The sequence below is a fragment of the Miscanthus floridulus genome, chromosome 5 (assembly GCF_019320115.1).
Source record: "Miscanthus floridulus cultivar M001 chromosome 5, ASM1932011v1, whole genome shotgun sequence".
In the NCBI taxonomy this organism is placed as follows: domain Eukaryota; kingdom Viridiplantae; phylum Streptophyta; class Magnoliopsida; order Poales; family Poaceae; genus Miscanthus; species Miscanthus floridulus.
Window position 1 is genome coordinate 68554738 of NC_089584.1, and position 21204 is coordinate 68575941.

Here is a 21204-nt window from a genome sequence, read left to right on the forward strand (position 1 = left end):
GCGACCCGCGCGTGTGGGCCACGCAGGAGAATTTGTTTTTCTTTTTCATAAGGAATTAGAAATAGTTTTCTAGTTTAATTTCTAAGCTAATCTTTGGCAATTAATATAAAAGCATGTAAGTGTCCAAAAATTATGCTCTATCTATTGGTGTATTTAGTTCATATCTATACATGTTGATACCAGGAGCTATTAAATCGTTTGCAAGTGCTTTATATTATTAAAGTGAATCATTGTAGGAATTTTCATGGTACGTTGGTAATAGGTTTAGTCCTGAAATTTTTATGGTAACTTCATTGTATTATTATGTGCTCACTATAATTTTTGTAGCTTTAGAATAGACTAAGCATTATGATAGTTAAATGCTCTTTGTTTCAATATACATTAAATCATTAGTAGAAATAAAGATATATCCTTCATTTGTAAAGCTAGGTGTTTGTTAGTTGAACCCAACACTTTGCTTGGTAAAGATGATAGTTAGCTTAGTACCTTAGTCATTAGAGCTAGCTTAGTAGCTTAGTATGCGTATTCTTAGTTTAAGAGTTGCTGTTGCCTAAATGCTAAGCATTGCTTTATCATCGCATGCATGTAGAGAACGAGTTGGCGGAGATAGTGACCACCAATGATCACAAGTTTGAGGAGATCATCGAGGAGTACGAGGAGGAGATTCTCATGCAAAAGGAGGTCCTAGAGCCACCACTGATTGACTCAGCTGACACCGCATATGCGCAAGGCAAGCCCCGATGCATAACCCCTTATTTTTGGTAATCACTGAATATATATATATATATATATATATATATATATATATATATATATATATATATATATATATATATATATATATATATATATATATATGACGTGCATTTACATTATAGGAATCTTATGAAAACCACCTACATAGATATAACTGTCCTATGAGTCCTACTAGTACAGGTTCGAGTAGCTGCTATGCTTAGGTTTTTGGTAGCATGAGTAACCTGCCGTTCACAATACGTGATTATTATTACTCTCATAATGAAATGATGAAAGAAAAATTGGAGACATGGCTAGGATATGGTATGAGTATTGGTGGGTGTAATAGGTTGTGTCCCATGGCCAATGGGGCTTAGCTTGGTTACACTATTTTCCCTATTCGTGTTGATTAAGGATCGTCCATTGCTGTGGATGGTAGTCAGGTCATAGACTTATTATCCTGAGCATATACTTGCTTATGTGAGCGGGAAGGCTCGTTACGCTCTTGTCGTGGGTTCTAGCTCTTTTTGGACTGACTAATTGGAGGTAGGAAAAGGTGGAGGTCTAAGCACCATGTTGAGACTAGGTCTCAAGTGTGGGGGCTTGGAGTCCATGTTTGGATAGGGACCTTGAAAGCTCTAGTTTGGTTTTGGTGAATTGATGAAACCCTAAGTGCTAACCTAGTTCATCTAAGTGATCATGAGAAAGGTAGCATTATTCCAAGTGGTGAAGCAACGGTGAAGATCATGATGATGGTGATGATCAAGTGCTTGGACTTGGAAAAGAAGAAAGAGAAAAACAAAAAGCTCAAGGCAAAGGTGAAATTGATAGGAGCTTTTTGGTTTAGTGATCAAGACACTTAGCGAGTGTGATCACATTTAGGATCGATAGCTGTACTATTTAGAGGGGTGAAACTCATATTGAAATGCGGTTATCAATGTACCACTAGATGCTCTAACTCATTGAATATGCATTTAGGATCTAATGGAGTGCTAACACCCTTGAAAACATTTGTGAAATATGCTAACACATGTGCAAAATGTGATACACTTGGTGGTTGGCACATTTGAGTAAGGATGGAGAAGTTGGTGAAGTGAAGGAGGTGATAGTCATTGAAAAATAGTGACCGGACATCGGTCACGTGGTGACCGGACTCGGGGGAGCAGTGTCTGGTCATTTATAAAATCAGTGGTGTGTTCGGGCTACTCTCGGCCTTAGACCGGATGCAGGTGATCGGACTCTGGCTGAACATTGTTTTGCATCCGGTCCTACTAACATGGTAGTGCGTAGAGAAGAGGAAGAGGAGTGGATGCACCAGCATGTCCGGTTATGGTGGACTGGACACGTTCGGTAAAAAAACCCGGCTCTGGTGCCTTACTAGAAACGACCAGAGTCCAGTGATGGAGCATCCGGTCACTTTGTGCAGTGTGTCCGGTCACAACTTAACACATGGCATGAAGCAGACTACCCATTAAGATTAGGCGCTTAGCATTTGTGGCTGATGACACATAGTGAGCATCGGGCGACCAGACGCTAGGGTCCTGCATCTGGTCAACCTGATCGACGCGTTCAATCAACCCATGTTTCACTGGATAGAGGAGCCAATGGATCTATTCATGGGGGCTCTCTATTTAAGCCCCATGGCCAGTTTAAGCTCACTCTCTTGGCCATTTGCATTGACATAGAAACCTTGTGAGCTTAGCCAAAGCCCTCCCACTCATCTCTATCATTGATTTATCATATGTGTGAGATTGGAAGAGAATCCAAGTGCATTGCTTGAGTGTTTGCATCTAGAGGCACTTGATATTAATGTTTCGCTATGGGTTTGTCTTGTTACTCTTGGTGGTTGCCACCACCTAGATGGCTTGGAGCAGCGAGGATCATTGAGCGAAGGTTGGTGATTGTCTTCGGCTTTGATTGTGGTGATTGTGAGGGGTTTTGACCTTTCCCCGGCGGAGGGCCAAAAGGTACTCTAGTAAATTGCTCATGACTTGTGTAATCCTCATCTTGTGTTGGTTGTGTGGTACCCTATTGAGGGTTTGGCGTGTGATGCCAATTAGCATGTGAACCTCTAAGTAAGTGAATCACCACAATGAGGACTAGCTTATTGGCAAGCAACTAAACCTCGGTAAAAAAACATTGTGTCATCATTTGATTCTAAGGTGATTGGTCTTCATTGTATTCATTCTTATGATTGATTGGTTTAGTCCTCGACTAGGTGGTATAACCATCTTGCTCTCTCTTTACATTACCGCAAACTAGTTGTCAAGCTCTTTAGTGTAGCTAGTCATGAGAGCTTGTTAGTTTGGTTAGTGTGTCTCTTTAGTTAGCCTTTGAGAGCACACTAACTTAGTGTAGTGACATAGCCATTGTGTGGATAGAGACTATAGAAACTAGAATTGTGGTAGGTGGCTTGCATTTTTAGTAGACTAGCACGACACTCGCTTTGCCTCATATTTGTCTAACCGGTTTGCTAAGTGTTGTTGTAGAAATTTTTAATATGCTATTCACCCCCTCTAGCCATTAGGACCTTTCAGACCTGAACCCCATGATAGGAGTGGAATGGGTTGGTCTTTGTTTGTGCCTGTGGTAGAAATGGGGCGTGTGTTTCAGGGTACCCAGCTAGGATACATTGGTTCGCGAATCACCATTTCTGTGAGATGGTATGACTTGGATATGGTTTAGCATCATAGTAAGAACTAGAAGATGAAAGATGGTGAAATGGTTTTGATTGCTCAACCCTTGCTTGAAAGTAGAACAGGTGCATACCTAGAATGGTTAGTTAATGAAGTAATCATGATTGCTAATAAAACTTGACTGTAAGGATGAACTGTTAGTAATGCTTTCCACAAACAAAAAGAAAATAGCAAACCCATATTGCTATCATATCCTTGAGAGTCAGGAAACTATTCCCACTAGTCGGGTAAGTCTTGTGAGTACATTGTGTACTCAGGGTTTATTTTACCCCTATTATAGGTGCAGCTTAAGGAGTAGCTCTTATGTGGAGGATTCTTCTTGTGGGCATAGACGGATCCTTGTATCGTTTCCGCTAGATGTTTATTTTCATTCCGCTGTTTAATTATCGCACTCTAAACTCTGGTATTGTTATAAATAATTTCCAAGAACTCTTGTTGTATGAAATGGACTAAGTATTATAAGCTCGTACTCATTATTGGATTCTAGATGTAAAATGTGGATTTTTTCAAGTTCTCCCTTGGGGTGTGCTCGACGGAACTATCCGATGTAGCTCACTTTCGAGGTGCTTAGTGTCTAATGGAAGATGAGCGCCCCTGAAAGCTTGTTATTTTGGCTGGTTCTGCCACAGAAACAAATATGGATTGTGATAGTGGATGATCTCACTAGTTATACATGGGTGTTCTTTCTTGTTGATAAGAGTGATGTATTTGCAACCTTCAAGACATTCATCAAGAGAATTCATAATGAGTTTGAGACAACCATCAAGAAAGTGAGAAGTGACAATGGTAGTGAGTTCAAGAACACAAGAGTTGATGAGCTTTGTGATGAGTTTGGAATTAGGCGTCAAATCTTGGTCAAGTACACTTCACAATCAAATGGCCTAGTTGAGAGGAAGAATAGAACGTTGATTGACATGGCAAGATCAATGTTGGGTGAGTTGAGTCATTCATTTTGGGCTAAAGCAATCAACACGGCTTGCTACTATAGCAACCAACTCTATTGTCATCCTATTGGCAGTCCTTAACGACCAAATCCGGCCGCCAATTAAGACATAAAATGGAGAGAAATTAGCAATCTTAATGACATATGCATTTACTATTAATGAAGTTCCACATGTATTTGGAGAACATTATTTTACATGTCACAAATACAAAAACATGGAATAAATCACTGAATGATGCTTTTAGATGCTGATTTGCGCAAAAGAACAAGGAAGACACCCATCAAATTAATTCAATCGAGGCAAAACCCAATGGAGCAGTGAACCATATTGTCGACATAGAATTTTCATCTCCGTGTCGAGGACATAAGCAGCAAGTCAGAAGGGTCCGCTCGATGGAGCAGATCCACCTAGCTTTAGCACAAGGGTGGTCGATCCTGCGCAATCCTCCCGAGACGTGCAAGTCAATTTGACCCTACAATTGACAAGGAGAGAAAGCTCATTAGTAATTAAGGGCGGAACGTGCCAGTGTTGCTAGACAGTTCCAAATGTGCGGCTCTGAGAGCCAATATGAGAGAAGATCGACTAAATAGTTGATTCCAGCATATTCATAAGAATAAATCGATTAAAGCTCATGGGGTTGTATAAGAAGAATCGGTTATCATTCAGGATAAATATTATTTAAGCAAATATTAATCAATGGCAATAAGATATCAATGATGATCTATTTATATTGAGCCAATGATTACAAGTAACCAAACTCCTTTTTATATAAAGAGACAATTCAACACCACTTAACCATTTAATAAAGATAAACCTAATGAACATGTTAGATCTCATCCATCGCCATGACCAGTGGGGCATGAGGCAAAATCATGCAGGCCATAGTAACAACAATAGACTTGATGACCCTAACTTATTACTAATATCAGTGGGGCATGAGGCAGAATCAGACAGGCCATAATACAATAATAAGATCATGGGGCTAACATATCTTTCAACTTATCTCTACTTGAATGATCTCGTAATGTGAACTATTTGTGAAAGCACTCGATATCGGCTAAACAGCCAATTCAGGCATAGCGCACAGTTAAGGTCATGCCTCCTCAGGAACAGGTCTACCAACTAATGATCCCCACTCCATGGTGCCAACAGTGGGGTGAGAGGCAGAATCCCACAGGTCGTGATGACGGGCCTTGGAACGGTTTTCATTAACCAATAGATCAACTCGAGATCGGACATGCCTTAACCGCACGCTATGCATGATTAAGATTGATGTAAAACAGCCGATAAAAACATAATTCATCATTTAAGGTGTAGATTAGATCAACTTTAAATTAGAAAATGATGAGTTAAACAAGATATAAGGACGATCCAGATCAATCTCAATCGGGCAGAGTGATATTGCTATAATTAGATAAACGATGAAAGCAATAAGCAATATCGGTAACTTAATGAATCTACCAAAGACTGCCATACTAAGGTAGAGTCGATAACTTGACCTTGATCTAATTCAAGCAGTGGGGTGTGAGGCAGAATCACACATGCCATATTTGAATTAGACAAGAGTCGATAACTAGCCTATACCAAAGTCGCAGTGGGGGTCGACCGAATCGATGCAGCCATATGAACAGAGGTATAAACCATGACGGTACTTATAGATAAGCAGTGGAGGTCGACCGGATCGATGCAGCCGTACTCGCTGAAGAACTCATAGAGATCTACTCTACTCCTACTCCTAAGGTGTGGCTGGAGCCAAAAAAAGTAATTGACTTGTATTTGATTAATTGTTGTCCTTTTACAATAGCCGGGGTTTGGTATTTATACTCGGAGCCTAAAATGAACCCTATTCGAGTATGACTCAATACAATCTTTAGCATATTGAAAACATTCCTAATTTAAGATAACTTGGACTCTAATATTTCCCTTCTTGTAGAGTCCAGCATGTCTCGTCCCAGCGCCGATCATAGCCTCTGTCGTTATCTGCTGGCGCTATTTGAAGAAAGCTGATTCTAGTGCTGCATCCAAATCAGCTGGTTTTGATCCGCACGCAATTGATTCCTTGCTGACATGATTTTGGGAGCTCTCGAGCTTCTGACATCCTCTTTCCAAATTCTGGTGTAAACACATGCCCCCTAATTTTGGGATAAAAGTAATTTTATTTCAAAATTATCCTGTCTGCATCCCTGATTGGTCCACAGTCACGGGTAGAGAACCTTGATCTGGGGTCCATCGTTTGTCGCCGCTTGTGTCTATTCATGAGCCCATGCCTCAAAACTTTTGCAAGAGCACCACTGTTTCATGGGCATTTGTATTCATCTTCCTAGACCGGCTATAAAATGCTCGTCTGACCCTGGCGAGAGCAACTCAACACTCCAGCCATGTTTTTCTCCCATCCGTCTTTTCGAGTGTTCCCAACTCCGCTGGACCCTCCATGGCCTATCCCTTTGTGATAAAGATCTTGAGCAGTTAGAAGAATTCTTGTGCATAGGGTGATTGTGTCACCCATTCTAGCACCTTATCGAACAAGAGGATCAGATGTTGCGGCTAGAAGAAGTCTTGTGACACGCCTGCATCTTCGCACCATGCTCACAGAGCTGTTCTAGTGTTTGTAAGGGCTAGAATGTGTGGACACTTTTCCCTTGTTCGTTCCATCAAATGCCTATCGGGAGGACCGCAAGCTTCTTTCCAGCGGTTTCCCTAGTCACCAAGAAACCTATGGGTATCTGCTAGTCAGGCGGTCTTTCCCTTTCTTTGGCATAATCTTATTAATGGGCTGATGTGACTTGGGTTTATGATGATCCTCGGCCTTGTGGGGATCCAGACTTCCTTCAATCCAAAAGAAGCCTTGGTGGGTTGATCTTTGGTCCATGTAAATTCTTTGTATTCATCCCACGATGCTTCGTAACTTGGGGAAGTGATAAATTTGAATCTGTTACCTTTCTGTTATCTGTCCCCTGAATTCTTGTTGTGTCGATCCGTTTCCATTTCTGATTTCAATTTCATATCTCCGGTGAAACTGATTTTGTCTTCTCGGGCTATATATACAGGCCATGGTTGAAGGTCGAACAACAATCTGCTTTGTCTCAATCCCTTTGCATCCTCAATATAGTCCATGTTTTTCCTGTATGCTTGAGATCATGGAAACTAGCAAGAGGTCTGCTAAGGGGGCTCTCGACGGATCTGTAACATCACACCAGCGCCTCCATCGTCGAGAGGGTGCAGCCCATGATGCACCCACTGCCTCTGGCCATAGGGCTGACTCCGTTTGGCCTCTAGGATCTTCCTTGTCAATAGCATATTGCTAGCTTCCTTGCTACATGGGGCGGCGGATCGACAATGATGACCTGCTCGCCACCATTGACAGCCACAGCTAGAGTCTTGCCGAGTGTCTTTCTCTCGCAGAATCAACCCTGGCCATGGCTCGATGCCGATCGCCTCCCGTGGTTGATTCAGTTGATGATAAATTGGCCAAAGCCGAGGCCAGAATCATGGGTGAAATATCATAACCTTTGTTTCCTTTCAACTTCACCTTCAGGATTCTGATCATCTCCCTTTTGAACTTTTCAGATTTGTCCGCTCAACTGGAGAGCCTTCAACTAGCTGTGGAGTACGTAGCAAGATTTGTCAATGCCAGAGGTGCCGTCCCAATAGTTCACCTGTATGACATCCCGAATCGTGTCAGGGAGGTCGCTCTTCATGGCGTCTGTCATGGTGCTGCCATGGTGTTGGCTGCCGCACAGGCTCATTCTAGCCACAATCTTCGGCTTCTCCCTCATGGTTTTTTGGATGCGGTGCACCCTGGGGATCATGAGCGTTTGACTAAGGATTTTCTTAGCATCGCCGACTCCATGGCCTTCAACACCCTGGCTGATGATATAGTAGATAAAGTGTCTTCCGGCCCATAACTTGTAATAGGTGGTATTTAGCAAACAATTTCTTTGTCTTGAGTGATTTCTCCTTTGTTTTATATTCCACATTACACGCATCACTCTGTCAGCATAATCGATATGCATTGTATCAGCTTTCACCCCTTTGGGTTTACTTTTTCGCTAGCAACGATACCCTTCTGGTATCGGCTACTAAACTGACGACCGAGCAAATCGGTTGTTAAGTATCAATCCAAATGCTAGGGTAATATTCCTTCAAATATTTCCCATTTGATCGCTCTGCCGAATTTTCTTTCTCTTCTTAGTATCTACAAGTATCACCAGGCGCATAACATTTGATCCGATAAGGTCCTTCCCAGTTGGCTAACCTTCTGCCGAACCTGTTGTTCCCTAACTTGATCGGTGACTTTATTTTCCAGACTAAGTCTTCTTCAGAAAATTGCTTGACCTTGACCTTTTAATTGTAATACCTTGCAATCCTCAGTTTATTAGCTCCAGTGTTTTTTAAGAGCATGCAACTGAAGGCACCTCAAGTCTTTAAAGTCATCCATCACAAAAATCTGGTAGACTTTGGCTTGATAAATCATTTTGCAACGTAACACGCCTTGATCCAGTTTGAACTTCCCAAAGAAAGACTGCATTGTATTTATGCACAAGTCCATAAGGCGGTCATATTAGCTCCTCTGCTCTTGGTTATCAAGGACAACCTATTCTCAGCCTTCCCCAGAGTCTTGTCTCCCTTTTACATTTTTGAAGATCAGGTCCTGAAGGTGAAACAAGCTCAGAGGAGTTTGTTTGACCGCGAAACCCCTTTGGCCAAGGGGCATTCGAACAGACAGGAGGTTTAAAGAATCACTACAGTCGACTGATCACCTCCACTTCAGCTAAAGAGTCGATTCTTTTGCAAATAACCAATTCTAGACTCCTAGTCTCAATCCCACTTAGGTCTGAAAACACGGCTTTTGTCAAGAGAGCCCTTCGATCTCCTATCCTTAGTTATATGGCACCGTATTTTGACATTTGTGGAGTGGTGATTCGCCTTCTATCAATTGTTGTTGCCTTTTGCGCGTCTCGAGGTGTCCGCCTATTCGCTTCATGTCTTCAAATACCAACCAAGGGCTTCATCTTCAAATGCCTCTCTATCTACAACTGTTCCTTCACTTTCTTCCATATGCCAAAACCTTGTAGCAGTTCCATTCCTCTTTTCTATAGATTCAATCATTCCTCATGGCCGACAAAGGTAATCGAGGTAAGTGCGTGGTAGAGGAAATCTCGGTAGAAGACATGACAATGAACCAGCGTCTCTGACGCATAAGGTAAGATTTGCAACCCCTGTTCATGATGATGACCTATTCCGACATGCCTATAAGCTCATTGTGAATGACAACCTTCATCCTTTTCCTAGGACTGATAATCCTGCTGACGCTGCATCTTCCATGCTGGCTTCATCTTTGGGTTCTTCTAGTTCGTATGATGGTGATGATGCCCGGTGCTTCTTCTGAGAATGGAGGGTGGCCGAGGACCGCTATTCCGAGGCAATTCGGAACAACGGCCAATTGGAGATTCGTTTGGGAGTCCTCCAGGCTGCTCTTAATGCGACGGAGGAGACCAACACCGTTCAAGCGTGGCTGGCTGAGTCTGACACTACGGTAGCAGGTAAGATGAGCTCCATGAATGTTTCCATTCTGGTTTTTGTTGCCTTCGCCTTGATATTCTTCTGTAATCGCTAGCCCAAATGGTGCAACTAGAGTCTCTTCACTTGGCGGCGAACACGGCCGCGGATGCCATCAATGCTAGGGGTTCCCTCATTGACGCTCATCTCTAAGACATCCCAGTCCATGTCTAGGAGATTGCCCTTCATGGTGTTCGTCACGACGTGTCGGTGGCGCTAGCTGCGACATAGGTCCAAACCGGGCATGATCTCCACACCATGGAGGTTGGCTTCCTGACCGACGATGGCCCTGAGGGACATAAAGATCTGATAGAAGATTTCATCACAGCGGCAGAGGTCATCATGGACATCACACCCGCTTAGGATGTGGTGAACAAGGTCTTCGACTAGTTTGTATTTAGGATAAACCGATCAATGGAGACTCATGTTCCTTTATGATTGTGCTTCAGTGTGACATCCTTGCGTATGACTATTTTTGCTTTTTGTTTTTTCTCTGTAGGCGATACATATCATATCGGCTTTTATTATCTTTGAAGATTTTTACTTTTTGATCTAGAGGCGATACCCTCCTGGTACTGGCTATTAGAGTCGAGAATGAATTGGCTATCAAATTCAGATGTCAAGATAACATCTCTTCATGCATTTTTCATTCCAAAGATCAAACAATCGATCAATCCAAGTCAAGCATCCTATTAAGTGAAACATAACTTCTCTTAAGAAATCCTATAGCTTAGAATTGCACTTACACTTTAATTCAGCATTCACATACGTCGGCCTAAACCCATTTCCAAGACTCAATGTTTATTTTTCCTTAACTCAATGGCCAACACGATGCCATGATTATCGATTAAAACAAACTTTCAGAGTTGATCGCTTGAACCGGCTATTGGCCTTCATTATTAATCCTGATGAAGCCTCCTTCCCATGTTCTACGAGAAAGACATTCAAAGTCTCTTAATTCCCAAAACACTAGATCGGCTATTGCAATGCTCATAGACTCATCAGCGCGAACCACCTCGACATCATCCCCATGCCATTGAATCAAACATTGATGCACAGTTGATGGCATGTAACAGTTTGCATGAATCCAGTCATGACCAAGGAGTAAACTGTATGAGCCTTTTCCATCGATGACAAAGAACGTGGTGAGTAGAGTTTTACTCCTGATTGCCAACTCGACATTTATTGCCCCCTAGGTCTTAGATGTATTCCCTCTGAAGTCTCTAAGCATCATGTTGGTCTCAAGCAAATCTCCTGGTCCCTTGCCAAGCTTACGAAAAGTAGTGTATGACATAAGATTCATAGAAGCACCTCCGTCCACTAACATTTTATTCATCGGCTTCCCATCAACAAAACCTTTCATGTATAAAGCCTTCAAGTGCCGATGTTTGACTGGCTTATCAAATATTGCTTGGTGTGTAACCATCAACTTGGCAACCATCTCTTCATACTCTGATTTATTGAAGTCTAAGTAAACTTCCTAATCTACCGGAGCTCTAAATTCTAATGGCAACAGAAAAGCCATTTGGATATTAGCCGATGGTTGATTCTTATCAACTATTTGCTTGGTTCGCTATACTTGAGTTTTACCGGATGGCTGAGCCTGTTCCATCTCCTTATTCCTTAGGTGTTGCACTCTTCTTTTCTAGCTTCTTGTTAAACCTCTAGGACACCATTGGCCTTCCTGCCAAACATGTTCCCTCTGGTTGCTTCCTTCTTTATGATCAGCCCAGTCTTGGTCAATAACTCTTTTTCCTAGCCAATCATGAATACTTTTATTTTTTAAGCGCCAATCCATGTTATTATGATGATATGCATCATGGGCATGGATAGACCGGTGGTTGACTTGAGATTACCTGAACTCTGAATATTGATTGCTGCATTTTGGACAGTTATGTCTGGTAGGCAATTTCAAACCTTCGTTCCAGCAGTATCTGAAGAAAGGACAATTCCAGTGCGATTTGGCTTCCTTCCCTTCATACCTCTCTTCTTCTAGTTGACACTGGTATTTTTGATCCTCTAACCATCGCTGATAATCTTTTTCCTTCTATCACTGCCACTTGTTTAACAGGATCCAAGATGTGACTCGTGGCTTTGTTACTCCATCCTTTGATGTTTCCCTTTGTTCATATCAGCTTCTTTGCTGATTATGACATTTTCTAATCTCTCTGTATTCATCTGCCGATATTTGCATCTTAGGATCAACTGTTCTAGCTTTTCTCGATTTGGCTGATGTTAGGATCTTAGTTTTTCCTTTGAATAGAGCAACATCAACCATACATTGATCTCCTAGGAAATGATTATCATCCACCTTCATCTTCTGAGGTGTATCAAACTTGAGCCTCCCTTGCTGAATAACCCTCTGTATATGCTGTCGGAAAATTCTGCATTCATTGGTGGAATGAGAAGTAGCATTATGGAACTTCTAGAACTTCTTATTCTTCAACTATCTGGGGGGGGGGGGTAACATAACATGGTTGTCCGACAATTTGATCTGGCCCTTCTCAAGTAAGAAGTCAAAGAGCTTGTCCAATTTTGTGACATCAAAGTCATAGCTCTTCTTTACTCCTCTTCCCTAAGGATTTGGCACCATTACTGTCTTTTTGCCCCAATTCCATTCAGTTGTAGCAACCTCCTCTTCTTCATCTTCATAGTCATCATCTACTGAGTATGGATCGTAAGCTTTAGCTATGGTGGTACTCTTCTGGAATCAGGTATCTCTGCGCATACTTTGAAATTGGCTATTAAGTGCTGCTACTCGTTGAGCCAATTGACCCAAGTTGTCAAATTCTTGTCCTATCAGCTTTTCTTTCCACATTGGCAACATTCCTTGGGTAGCTAAACCAGCTAGCTGATCATTGGCCAAGTTTAATGAGAAGCACAAGTTCCTAGTCTCTCGGAATCTCTGAAGAAACTCAATGCCCGATTCATTAGTCCTCTGTCTCATGGTTGTCAAATCGGTTATCTTCTTTTCTCCAGTCCTAGTGTAAAAATATGTATAAAACTTCTTTTCTAGGTTAGCCCAATTGGCAATGGAGTTGACTAGTAGTGACAAAAACCAAGTGAATGCTGGCCCTAACAGGGATAAGGAGAAGAAATGAACTCGATGGGCATCCTCAATTGATGCTTTGCCCAATTGTGTAAGATACCGACTGACATGTTCTATTGTGCTTGTACTGTCTTGACCGGTGAACTTGGCGAACTCTAGGAGCATGTAATTTGTAGGAAGAGTGACCAAATTATACCATTCTAGATATGGGTGTTTGTACGAAAAGGTCAGCCCCTTTGGCTTTAGACCAAACTGATTCTTCATCATCTCAGTCACCTTTAGCAGCAACTCGTTAGCTTGTAGATTTGGGTTTCTCGGTACTTGCTGGCCCATCTGTGGATTGAAATCCCGCATGCCTTGATATCCTGGATTTGGCATCATGTGGAGGGTGTTATAATCCATGCCATAGTGATAGCTTTGTGGAATCTCAATTTGTTGGGTCCTTTGCTGGCTCGTTGTTTGAAGTCTCTGATTATAGACATAAGGATCTATATCTCTACGGATCCTTTAATTGATGGTGCTATTTTTTGAGCTGACGACGGTATGTGGCCTGATGTGCCAAAATTGATCACCTGATTCTGACCTTGCCCCATCAGCTATTGTACATACTATATTGATGGTCTAGGATTGTACTATATCTGATTCGTAATAGTACCTAGAGTTTGTTCAGATGAACCTTGAAGTGTCTGGACATCACCATTATTAGCTAGTGCTGCTTCTTGATGGCTGGTACCAACTTGATTAGTCCCTTGAGTCGACAGATCTGGAATGTTGTAACAAGTCAATCCAACCTAACCAACGGGAATTCCATGAATCGCCTCTTTCATGGCGTTGTGAAATGCGTCAACGAAAGCTTCATTGTGGCTTGATATTACATCACGAACAGATTTATCTATGGCTTCCATAAAGAAACGCCTGTCTTTAGCTTCGACTGTATCTGTCTACCCATGTAGTAGAACTCTTGGTAGTGGAAATTTCTAAATAATTGTGCCGTCACGTGTTTTGGTGTAGGACAACAAACACTTCTCCTAAAATTCTTCTATAGCTTTGTTGATGGTATCCTTATCTTCATCAGGTAGGTCTTCATAATGTACCATAAGGATGTTGTTGTTGTTGTGAGCCGCCATGACGATTGTGGTGTCCCACCGGGCGTGCCAGAAATGTGTGTCGACACATAATTTTCATCTCCGTGCCAAGGACACATGCAACAAGCCGGAAGGGTCCACTCGATAGAGTAGATCCACCTAGCTTCAGCGCAAGGGTGGTCGATCCTGCATAATCCTCCCAAGACGTGCCAGTCAATTTGATCCTACAATTAACAAGGAGAGAAAGCTCATCAGTAATTAAGGGTGGAACATGCTGGTGTTGCTAGACAGTTTTGAATGTGTGGCTCTGAGAGCCAATATGAGAGGAGATCGACTAAATAGTCGAGTCCAGCATATTCATAAGAATAAATCGATTAAAGCTCATGGGGTCATATAAGAATAATCGGTTATCATTTAGGATAAATATTATTTAAGCAAATATTAATCAATGGCAATAAGATATCAATGATGATCGATTTATACTGAGCCAATGATTACAAGTAACCGAACTCCTTTTTATATAAAGAGACAATTCAACACCACTTAACCATTTAATAAAGATAAACCTAATGAACATGTTAGATCTCATCCATTGCCATGACCAGTGGGGCATGAGGTAGAATCATGCAGGCCATAGTAACAATAATAGACTTGACGACCCTAACTCATTACTAATATCAGTTGGGCATGAGGCAGAATCATGCAGGCTGTAATACAATAATAAGATCATGGGGCTAACATATCTTTCAACTTATCTCTACTTCAATGATCTCATAATGTGAACTATTCGTGAAAGCACTCGATATCGGCTAAACAGCCGATTCAGGCACAACGCACAGTTAAGGTCATGCCTCCTTAGGAATGGGTCTACCAACTAACGATCCCCACTCCATGGTGCCAACAGTGGGGTGAGAGGCAGAATCCCATAGGCCATGATGATAGGCCATGGAACGGTTTTCATTAACCAATAGATCTACTCGAGATCGGACATGCCTTAACCGCATGCTATGCACGATTAAGATTGATGTAAAACAGCCGATAAAAATATAATTCATCGTTTAAGGTGTAGATTAGATCAACTTTAAATTAGCAAACAATGCGTTAAACAAGATATAAGGCCAATCCATATCAATCTCAATCGGGCAGAGTGATATTGCTGTAATTAGATAAACGACGAAAGCAATAAGCAATATTGGTAACTTAATGAATCTACCAAAGACTGCCATACTAAGGTAGAGCCGATAACTTGACCTTGATCTAATTCAAACAGTGGGGTGTGAGGCAGAATCACATAGGCCATACTTGAATTAGACACGAGTCGATAACTAACCTATACTAGAGTCGCAGTGGGGGTTGACCGAATCGATGCAGCCATACGAACAGAGGTATAAACCATGATGGTACTTACAGACAAGCAGTGGAGGTCGATCGGATCGATGCAACCGTACTCACTAAAGAACTCGATGAGATCTACTCTACTCCTACTCCTAAGGGGTGGCTAGAGCCGAAAAAAGTAATTGACTTGTATTTGATTGATTGTTTTCCTTTTACAATAGCCGGGGTTTGATATTTATACCCGGAGCCTAAAACGAACCCTATTCGAGTATGACTCAATACAATATGTGGCATAATGAAAACATTCCTAATTTAAGATAACTTGGACTCTAATCTTTTCCTTCTTGTAGAGTCTAGCATGTCTTGCCCCAGCGCCAATCATAACCTCTATTGTTATCTGCTAGCGCTATTTGAAGAAAGTCGATTCTAGTGCTGCATCTGAATCAGCTGGTTTCGATCTGCACGCAATCGATTCCTTGCTGACATGATTTTGGGAGCTCTCGAGCTTCTGAGATCCTCCTTCCAAATTCTGGTGTAAACACATATACAGCCCATGGCCTGCCACATGAAGGCAGTGGCGAGGTGGCACAGTCAAGGGTTGGCCGGTCCTAAGGGGCGGCCGGCCCCCTGCTGGCGCTCCTCAGCCTCACCTTCAACAAGCGGTGGCATGGCTCCATGCTAAGGCGGTGCAGCCCAGGGCTTCGCTCTAATAATAACCAGAGCACCACCTTAGAGCCTTGTATAAGTGGAGGGGTACCCTCCTCTCTCACACACACCATTTGGCCCTAATAGAGATGGATAACCCTGATCAATGCTAGAGTAGTAGTCGATAGCATAGATGTGGTGTCTAGGCTAGATGCTATCTTCGTTTGCCTTGTTCCCTACAATTGAGGGGTAGGCTATAGGTGGTGATAGCCCTATCCGTCTTTCGTACTCCCCCACATCTGGGTTTGACATAGGCTATAAGCTAGTATCGTTTGGCAGACCAGGTGCGCTCTAGTGCCCAAAGTAAGTATATAGTGGCAAAGCTATCTTAGCTTAGGATCTCTATCTTTATAAAGCCACACTATCCGACCTATCCTTCTTCTTGTTATCATTAGGTGAACTAGCTTAAGTGACTCTTAAACCTCCGTTCCTCATGGAAATACGATACCCTGAATACTCCCGGGTGAAATGCTACAACGGTAATTCCCTGCACTTGAGGATTATTTCTGTATGCGTTAAGAAATACTATCAAGCATTTTTAGCGCCATTGCCATGGAATGGTTGCCATAGTTATCTCTGAACCTAGTTCACCCGTGTATCCTTGTGTTTTATCTTTCCTTTCAAAAAGGAAAAAAGTTATTCCTTCTATTCTTTTTCACCATGAAGCCCCTCCATCCAAAAAAATCATTCTGCTCTTTAGGATGAGTTCTTAGAGCCACCACCATCAAGCCAATCATAGCTCCTGGCTATAAACTCCATCCTAGCTTTAGCGGTCAAGGTTATGACCATAAACTAAGCACTGCCAGAAGATACCCTGGATTATCATAAAAAAACAAACACAACCTTTTCTTATCAATAATAGCAAGATCATGTTTTTAAGTTAGTATGCACCTTCGGGTATTCTTGTTTGCTAACCATGATAGGTTAAGATCAAGAAAAGCAGGGGACATACGATGCTCGAAATCATGGGAGTTGCATCGACTACATACCTTGATAACCTTTGGTGATGCGACACACTCAAAAGGAGACCCCAACACTACACACTTGACTTTCATAAAAGTCCAAGTGTGGGGGAGAATGGTGAGACTCTCACCAAAAGGCCATCTTGGTTAAAAAGAAAAGATGTCAGCTCTATCTTGCTATAAAAAAGTAAAAAAAGAGAGTGATATACAAAAAAAGGGGAGTGAAAAAATGATATATATAAAAAAAGAGAGAGAAGGAGGATTCTCCTCTTTCAGACCTTTGCTCCTACAACCGAGGCCTAGGGTCTATGCACACTATTTGTGTGTATGGCCTAGCCTTGTTGTTCGCCTAAGATGGACCATGAGCGATAAAGCCACAACTGTAGCAGCCTCAAAGCTTCTATCCACACATGCTGCTGGTAAAAACACTCAGGTATGCAAAGGTAAATAAAAAGTTCACCAACTCCTTTACTCATGTTTTATCTCCATAAGAGAAACTTGCTCATACAAACCTATGCTTCTCTTGTTTTATGTCGTATGCTCTAGTTTGGGTGTATTCACATGTGATACATCCATAGGCTCTTTTAAATTAAGCATGGTGCTTATGTTAAAATAGTTTTCTTTAGTCAAAACTTGACATGGCGTTGAATTTTGATTAATGAACTTTGAGTAGTTACTTTCATAAACAATGGAGGTAATATAATATGGAGATAAACCAAGGCTAGGAATAATTGCAACTTTACTTTAGCCTTGCATGAGTTATGGTAGAAAGTTAGGTGAACAAATTAAAATAATAATAATAATAAATAAATAAATAATAAAATTAATAAGATTTAGGCTCCCCGCTGTTCAAACCAGCAGAGCCCTTGTTTGTTTCCACATTTGTTTCTTTTTGTTTAAATAAATAGGTACTAGAATAAGTGGGGGGAGGTCTCTCGTGAATATTGAACACACATTCGAAACCTCCCACCAACAAGTTGCACAAACATCGAATGATCCAACAAGCAAGAAGGACAGACAGATAGCTCCAGGGAAGGTTGACTAAACCTTTGGTTTGGTCAAACCACCTCTAACTTATGTCCTACTTCTGCAACGATGGTTTGTGCAACACAACCCTCAACTCCCTCTAGTTTTGAGTTTGAATGAATATAAATCTTGATCACTAAAATTAAACTCAATTTATCCCTAATATCTTCTCCTGGTGAACAATGCCCCTATTCACCACACTTAAAATTTTGAAAAGTGACATGTTCATAACATGTTTAAGATAGAAGCTTGCATAAAGTTTGTTCCATATACATACACTTATGCCTGTGGGAAAATATTCTAATAGGACAATCATGTTGACTAAGTTGTTGTGAGGTGTGATATAGTTTTGACTTAGAAATCCTATGATTTCTATTCAAAGTACTTGGAAAATTTGTTTTGATAAAATATAAAACCATAGTATCACATTGTTGATGAAATATGGTCGGCAGTCTACCTAGGGGTATGCCCAAGGTAGTAGATTGTCGGCAGACAGATGCGCAAGCCACAAACAAGACAGTGACGCAAGACAGACACGAGGTTTTATCTAGGTTCGGCCGCCAAGAAGGCGTAATACCTACGTCCTGCATCTGATTTGTATTGCTGTATGTCAATGAGAGATATTTTTTAGAGGGATCCCCTGCCCACCTTATATAGTCCGAGGGCAGGGTTACAGATCTAGAAACTAATCCTAGTCAGTTACAATTGCCATATGTGGCCGGATAAGGATTCCTATTCTAACCGACCAGGATCCTGCTTGATCGCCAAATCCGCCTTGACTCCTTGTGCAAGACTCCGATTAGGTTGGCTGGGCCGCACGTCATCTTTTGGGTGGACTGAACCCATCGATCCTTGCCGGCCCAAGCTTAGTCGTAAGGGTATAGGGGTTAATACCCCCACAGCTAGTCCCCGAGCACCATGTATTATACTGCGACACGCCATTTTAACCTTCTCCGACAAGTAAGGCTTGAGTTCTTGACATTTTTGACTACCGTCATTGCTGGAGAAGTAAGTTGTCCGAAGAATATATGGTGCTCTTAAGAAAAAAGAAAAAGATTTCCATCCTGAGAAGTGTGCCCACTTGTATTTCTAGAAAGAAATGTAAGTGGTCTTGAAGCATAGCGTCCTTGATCGTCAGAGGCGTAGGGGTCGAAAAAACCAACACATTCACCGCAAGGTGAAGTGTGCCCACTTAGCCCCCGAGCCTGGTAGTAGGTGACGTAGGCACGTGGTGCCAGGGTCTAAAAAGAAATTCCACCGAAGTTAAGAATCCAATCGTTGTACAGGCGATACGAGATGCACCGGCAGGTGCATCGTACCGACATAGTCCCTGAGCTTGCTGGAAGATGAAGTATGAGCCTTGTAGCAAGGTCTAAATAAATATCTCTCAACTGTATGTGAGTACAAATCACATGTAGCCAAGGAGAACCATTCTCCGAGCAATGGTCGAGACAGTCCCTGAGCACATCAGTTGTCGGAGCAGTCCCCGAGCACGACAGTGGTCGGAGCTATCCCCGAGCGCGGTAGTGGTTGGAGCAATCCCCGAGGATGGTAGTGGTCTTGGCAGTCCACAAGCATGGCAGTGGTCTGGGCGGTCCCCTAGCACAGCAGTGGTCTAGGTAGTCCTCGAGCATTGTAGTAGTCTGATCCATCCTTGAGCACAAGACATGCAGCGAAAATACGAACGCCATTCATATATTATTTGGTGTATTTATTTATCTCCTTCCTCTGCCAAGTCCAGTCTAACACGTCTGGTCAAAAAAGCAGACGGGTATAGTACGTCACTCTGTCTTCTTGCTCTTTTCTGGCAAACAGTCGCTTGGCACCTGTATGGAGGTGCGTCAGTGTGGGCCCTCTTACACTATCAATGAAGAGGCGCGTACACTAGTAACGATGGGGCACGTTTATTGGCATAGATCTCAAGGTTGTGTGAACAACCGTCTGCGGTGCGTGCACACGTCTCCCAAGAATCTCGGGCAGACGAAACGACGGAGCTCTTTGTTATTTATAATATAGATCTGGTAAGGTATTTTTACCGATCCCCATTGTCCTTCGCCGCCGCAACCTTCTTCTTCCTCTTGCCACCGCATCCACCCCCTTAGTAAGGACAGACTAATGGCAAAGAGAGATGCCTAGAAGAAAGGTGGAGTCATGGCGAAGGAGTGGTGGAAGTCGTGGAGCAATGAGCAGACCATCGAAGACCTCGTCGCCATGGGAGTGCTCCACAACAAGGCACTCGCGGGATGACATGCGCCGGAAGGAGAAAGCTTCCCTGATCCACAACCAGGTGAGATTGTGGTTTTCGAGGATTTCTTCAAGCGGGGTTTTGGGGTTCTAGTGCACCCTTTCCTTCAGGGTCTCTGCTTGTATTACGAGATTGGGATTTGCAATCTGCATCCCAACTCGATTCTTCTTGTCTCCACCTTCATCCATCTCTGCGAGGCCTATGGTGGCTTCTAGCCCCATTTCAACCTCTTTCGCCACTTGTTCTGTCTATGGAAGAAAGGGAGAGGAGGCTCGAAGATAGCCAGAGGCGTCTACCTCAATCTGTGTGATGGTATGAAAGCCCAATACTTGCACTGCCCCTGGAACTCCTCACTGGACGAGTGGTACAAGAAGTAGTTCTACATCCGTGAAGAGCCGAACACAATCACCCTGTGCAACGTGGGGCTGATTCCGGAGAAGAAGAACAGCTGGCCGAAGAAGCCTAAGAACTTGGAGCAGATCGCAGAACTACTTGGGATGATCCCGTGGGGAAGGCTAGATGGCCCAAGTGTGGTCAGGAACTTCATCAGCCGAAGGATCTAGCCCTGCCAGAAAAAGGGTACATCCTGGCTTCGAGTACCAGGGAAGCACAGATCCAACAAGGACCAGGAAAGAGGCGCTCGACAAGATAGAAATCAAGGCTAGGATTGGGGAGTTATTCAACCTGGCCGATCCAAATTATGTCAGGTTAAACAACATCGAGCACGCCTTCAAGCTGGCCCGACCTCCCCCAAAGGTAAATGATAGTTCCTTGTACCTGTAGAATCATGTTCTAACAGGAAATTGACTGTTATCTTTTTTATGTTTCTTAGAATAATGGTCATGATCAGGCAGCAGTGTTCG